This window comes from Triticum urartu, chromosome 5A (genome assembly GCF_056163025.1).
Source record: "Triticum urartu cultivar PI428250 chromosome 5A, HENAU_Tu73, whole genome shotgun sequence".
In the NCBI taxonomy this organism is placed as follows: domain Eukaryota; kingdom Viridiplantae; phylum Streptophyta; class Magnoliopsida; order Poales; family Poaceae; genus Triticum; species Triticum urartu.
In genome coordinates, this window is record NC_141877.1 from 51,717,037 (window position 1) to 51,723,411 (window position 6,375).

Sequence of the window (6,375 nt, forward strand, 5' to 3'; positions counted from 1 at the left end):
GGATATATATATATATATATATATATATGGAGAGATTTGTGCGAGTGACATGCCCTCGAGTTGCTTATGTTTTGCCGAAATGTCGATTTATTTCCGTTTTGGTGAATTTTGAGCAAACTCAATATGTCCTATTTTTAGGCAAGGTCATGCCAAAATTTTATATATATGACTTTGAAGAATGCATTATTTATTTCATAACCCTTTTGCTTGTTATATCGTGCAGTCGGTCATGAAGGTGGGTGGATGGAAGGTGGAGCGGTACATGCAATCCACTGTGATGGACATGTATGCAAATAATCGGACTAGGATTAGATGTCCGTGTGCAAGATGCAAGGAAGGAGTCCTTTTGGACCCTTTTGATCGTGGCACTTTGAAGGCGCACCTGCTGATGAATGTTTTCATGGATGGCTATACTCAGTGGATAAGTGAAGAAGATGATGAGGAGGAGGATGTCCACATGGTAGGGAATAACGACATGGGGCTAGACGAAGAGATGACCGATGGACAAGAAGATGATGGCGCCGGACATGTCGGTAGGAAGAGTCCGGAAATGACGACAGCGGCGGAGAAGATTCCGGACATGGCGAAGAAGAGTCCAGACATGGCGGAGAAGAGGCGGCGGTCACGCCGCAGTCTTCGACACTACTAAGTGCAGTCGTGCAGGACCCTCATGTTCGAGACCTCCTTCGCAAGAGTACGACTAGCGAGAGAGCTGCTTCTAGAGAGGAGGCCAGGATGCCGTTACTTGAAGTAGACTCAAGGACTCCATTGTATGACGGTTGCGATCCCGAGGTGACCCGCTTGAGTTTCACGCTCGAACTTCTAAAGACAAAGGCCAAAAACAAATGGACAGACAAAAGCCTCGATGAGCATTTGAAGTTTCGACATAATAAAGTTCTTCCCGCGGGGAACCTGTGTCCTACTAGTGTCGAGGAGGCCAAGAAAATCGTTTGCCCTTTTGATTTGCCACACATTAGGCACCACGCATGCATCAACGATTGCATTATTTATCGGGGGGAGACACGGAAAAAACCATTTGTCCAGTGTGCAATGCTTCTCAATACAAGAAGGCAGGAAAGAAAGCTCCTCAGAAAGTTGTATGGTACTTTCCGATCACTCCCCATCTGCAGCGGTATTTCATAGATCCTAAGGAATCAAAGCTCATGCACTGGCACGCGGAGATGAAGAAGCCCGACGATGGAGATGATCCAAGGCCGAGACACCTCGAAGATGGTAGCCAGTGGAGAGCATTCAACGCCGTATATGGATTTGCTACAGAAGATCCAAGGAGCATCATGCTTGGTGTGAGTACCAATGGTATGAATCCGTTTGGAAACCAGAACACCAACCACAGCACATGGCCCGTGTTTGTATGGATGTAGAACCTCCCCCCATGGAAGTGCATGAAGACAAAGTACATACACATGAGCATGCTGATTCAAGGGCCGAAACAATCGGGAAATAGTATTAACCTGTATATGGGGCTTCTGCAAGAGGAGCTAGACACGTTATGGAAAACACCGGCATGGACATGGGACGCCAGCAAAGGAGAATTTTTTCCATATGAGAGCCGCGCTGATGACGACGGTGCATGACTATCTCGGTTACAGGTACACCTCAGGCCAGGTGTGCCACGGATACTGCGGATGCACGAGGTGCATGGATGATACAACGCCTCAGTAGCTTACGTCAGTGAAAGATGGCGGGTCCGGGAAAATCGTGTACATGGGGCATCGTAGATGGCTCGAGAGGGATGACCCGTGGAGAAAGTGTGGAGATCTATTCAATGGGTTGGCTGAGCTTTGGGGACCTCCACATAAGAGGAGTGGCGCCAAAATCGACGAGCTGTTGAGAAACTGGGAACAATGCCCCGTGCCGGGAAAGATCAAAAAGGCGCCGGAGCCGCTGCAGAAGGTATGGAAAACAAGGTCTATTTTCTGGGACTTGGAGTACTGGCCCAATCATGACACGCCTCATTGCCTTGATCCAATGCATATCACGAAGAATGTCCTCGAGAGCTTGCTTGGCACACTGATGAACATGCCGGAGAAGACCAAGGATGGGTCGAAGGCAAGGAAAAACTTGGAAGATTTGAAGATCAGGAAAGATGTCCACCTTAAAAAGTTGATGGAGGAGACGGAGACAGAGATGGAGGAGGGGGAAAGGGGCAGAAAAGTCAACAAGAAGGAGGAGAATTATTGCCCCCTTCTTGCTTCACCTTAAGTGTGAAGGAGGTCGATCAATTCATCAACTGCATAAACTAGGGGTTAAGCTTCTGTCACTCTAGCAACCCATCATCTACTTATTACTTCCCAATGCCTTCCTCTAGGCCCAAATAATGGTGAAGTGTCATGTAGTCGATGTTCACATAACACCACTAGAGGAGAGACAACATACATCTCATCAAAATATCGAATGAATACCAAATTCACATGACTACTAATAGCAAGACTTCTCCCATGTCCTCAGGAACAAACGTAACTACTCACAAAGCATATTCATGTTCATAATCAGAGGGGTATTAATATGCATATAGGATCTGAACATATGATCTTCCACCAAATAAACCAACTAGCATCAACTACAAGGAGTAATCAACACTACTAGCAACCCACAGGTACTCCCAGACTTAGAGACAAGAATTGGATACAAGAGATGAACTAGGGTTTGAGAGGAGATGGTGCTGGTGAAGATGTTGATGGAGATTGACCCCCTCCCGATGAGAGGATTGTTGGTGATGACGATGGCGATGATTTCCCCCTCCCGGAGGGAAGTTTATCTAGCAGAACAGCTCCGCCAGAGCCCTAGATTGGTTCCGCCAAGGTTCTGCCTCGTGGCGGCGGAGTCTCATCCCGAAAGCTTGCTTATGATTTTTTTCTCATCGAAAGACTCCATATAGCAGAAGATGGGCATCGGAGGGCCACCAGGGGGCCCACGAGGCAGGGGGGCGCGCCCAGGAGGGTAGGGCGCGCCCCCCACCCTCGTGGCCAGGGTGTGGCCCCCCTCTGGAACTTCTTGCGCTCAATATTTTTCATATATTCTGAAAATGACTTCTGTGAAGTTTCAGGACTTTTGGAGCTGTGCAGAATAGGTCTCTAATATTTGCTCCTTTTCCAGCCTAGAATCCCAGCTGCCAGCATTCTCCCTCTTTATGTAAACCTTGTAAAATAAGAGAGAATAGGCGTAGGTATTGTGACATATGTGTAATAACAGCCCATAATGCAATACATATCGATATAAAAGCATTTTGGAAAATGGACGTATCAACTCCCCCAAGCTTAGACCTCGCTTGTCCTCAAGCGAAAGCCGAAATCGAAAAATATGTCCACATGTTTAGAGATAGAGGTGTCGATAAAAATAAAATACGGACATGAGGGCATCATGATCATTCTTAGAACAACAACTTATATACTTCTTGTCATATGATCTCTTATGCAAGAGTAACAATTCAATCACAATTTCAAGTATGAATCATAAACTTCATTGAAAACTAACAAACTATAATCTCAGTCATTGGAGCAATTGCAATTTATCATAACATAGGAAAGAGTCAATATAAGAGCTTTTCAACAAGTCCACATACTCAGCTATCATATAGTCTTTCACAATTGCTAACACTCATGCAATACTTATGGGTATGGAGTTTTAATTGGACACAGAGAAAGATAGGGGCTTATAGTTTTGCCTCCCAACGTTTTACCTCAAGGGTAATGTCAACAATAATAGTTCATGAAAACTCACATCCAATTAGTCATATATACCGGGATCTTTCCAACATGTTGTGCTTGCCAAAAGATAAAATGTAAAAAGGAAGGGTGAAGATCACCATGACTCTTATGTAAGGTAGGAGATAAAAGTAAAAGCTAGGCCCTTCGCAGAGGGAAGCAGAGGTTTTCATGCACTTTTATGGTTGGATGCACAAAATCTTAATGCGAAAGAATGTCACTTTATATTGCCACTTGTGATATGGACCTTTATTATGCAGTCCGTCGCTTTTATTTCTTCCATATCACACGATCGTATAAAGCTTATTTTCTCCCACACTAATAAGTCATACATATTTAGAGGGCAATTTTTATTGCTTGCACTGATGACAACTTACTTGAGGGATCTTACTCAATCCATAGGTAGGTATGGTGGACTCTCATGGCAAAACTGGTTTAAGGGTGTTTGGAAGCACAAGTAGTATCTCTACCTGGTGCAAAGAATTTGGCTAGCATGAGGGGGAAAGGCAATCTCAATCATGTTGGATGATCCATGACAATATAATTTATCTCAGATGTAAGAAAACATAACCCATTACATTGTCTTCCTTGTCCAACGTCAACTCTTTAGCATGTCATATTTTAATGAGTGCTCACAATCATAAAAGATGTCCAAGATAGTGTATTTATATGTGAAGACCTCTCTTCCTTTATTACTTCCTATTAATTGCAACGATGACCAAAACTATGTTTGTCAACTCTCAACAACTTTTATTCATCATACTCTTTCTGTGTGAGCTCATTACTCTCCATAAGATCCATATGATCTCTTTGTTTCTTTTTATTTCTTTCTCTTTTCTTTTATTCACTCAAGATTATGGCAAAATAATCAAGCTCTTGACTCAACACTAATCTTTATTATATATAAATCACGGACTTGATTACATAGAAGGATCATAAAGCAAAACTCACAACTAGATCATACTAAAACTTTATGCTATTAGATCAAAATATTACCAAAAGGATCGAACTAAGAAAAACGGTAAAAATAGAAGTGATGGTGATATGATACCGGGGCACTCCCCAAAGCTTGGCAGTTGCCAAGGAGAGTGCCCATACCCATGTGATTATATCTCCCTTTTCGGGGATGGTGATGTGATATTCTTGGCGATGATGCCCCTTAGGATACGATTCTCCTCCTCGAGCTTATTGACTTGCTGCTTGAGGTCCATTATTTCCTTTCGAAGTTTTCTTGTAACAGCCAAAGCTCCCAGCACCCAAGGGTGTTGCATAGCTGCGGGAGAACAAGTGACACTCTTTTCCATATTCTCATAAGAAAGAAATCTAACATTGGAAGGGATAACCGAGTTTGGGATAGCCGAGCTCTGCAGTTCCCCCATTGTGAATCCAACTCGGAAGCGAGAAGTGACTTCTTGATCCTCCTCCATGGCATCTATCCTCTTCAAATCAACCTCCATCTCTTCCTCTGTTGTTGGCCCAAAGTGGTCAATGATACGTCTCCAACGTATCTATAATTTTTGATTGTTCCATGCTATTATATTATGTGTTTTGGATGTTTATGGGCTTTATTATACTCTTCTATATTATTTTTGGGACTAACCTATTAACCCAGAGCCCGGTGCCAGTTTCTGTTTTTTCCTTGTTTTAGAGTATCGCAGAAAAGGAAAATCAAACGGAATCCAATTGACCTGAAACTTCACGGAACTCTTTTTTGAAAGGAAAGCAACCCGGGAGACTTGGAGTCCACGTAAGGGAAGCAACGAGGAAGCCACGAGGCAGGGGGCGCGCCCACCCCACCTGGGCACGCCCTCCACCCTCGTGGGCCCCTCGTGGCTCCCCTGACGTACTTCTTCTGCCTAGGGATGGCAATGGGTCGGGTTTGGGGCGGGTGGAGCTGGTCCAAATCCAACCCATGACCCATCTCCCTACTCTCTGCCCATCCACCAAATTATCCATGGGCAAAACTTGTGCCCATGTCCAAACTCACTGGATACCCACATACCCATGGAGCTCCATGGGCATAGAAAAGTCAGTATGAAGTCTTCCCAAAGAGCAAATTAACTCAACATAATTCACTCACAAATGACTACATAAGCTACATGCATAAGTAGACAACAAGTAATACAATGAGTCCTTAAGTGTGACATACCAGAGGTTGATTCTCCAGCATATAGCTCATGGAACAAGTTGCATATTTCCTGCAATTTCCCATTGATTCGCTCTTTCTACTATCACTGGCATATGGCCCCACATGTCATACGGGTATCCATTGGATATCCATGGAGCATAAACTATAACCATGCCCAACTGGGTTGTTCGTGGGTATCCATATCCATGGACCCATGGGCGAAAATGTGCTCCATACCCTTGCCCAACCGGGTCGGGTATCCATGGGTATCCAGATCCGTGGATAAAATTGCCATCCCTACTTCCGCCTATATATCTCCATATACCCTAAAACGATTGGGGAGCACAATAGATCGGGAGTTCCGCCGCCAGAAGCTTCTGTAGCCACCGAAAACCAATCTAGACCCGTTCTGGCACCCTGTCGGAGGGGGCAATCCCTCTCCGGTGGCCATCTTCAGCATCCCGGTGCTCTCCATGACGAGAAGGGAGTAGTTCTCCCTCGGGGCTGAGGGTATGTACCAGT

The 6,375-nt window shown here is 44.6% G+C and overlaps 1 pseudogene; it reads left to right on the top strand.

Moving 5' to 3' along the window:
- The first annotated feature begins 229 nt into the window (after positions 1 to 229).
- Positions 230 to 1,382, top strand: LOC147967958 (uncharacterized; annotated as a pseudogene).
- The last annotated feature ends 4,993 nt before the right edge of the window (positions 1,383 to 6,375 follow it).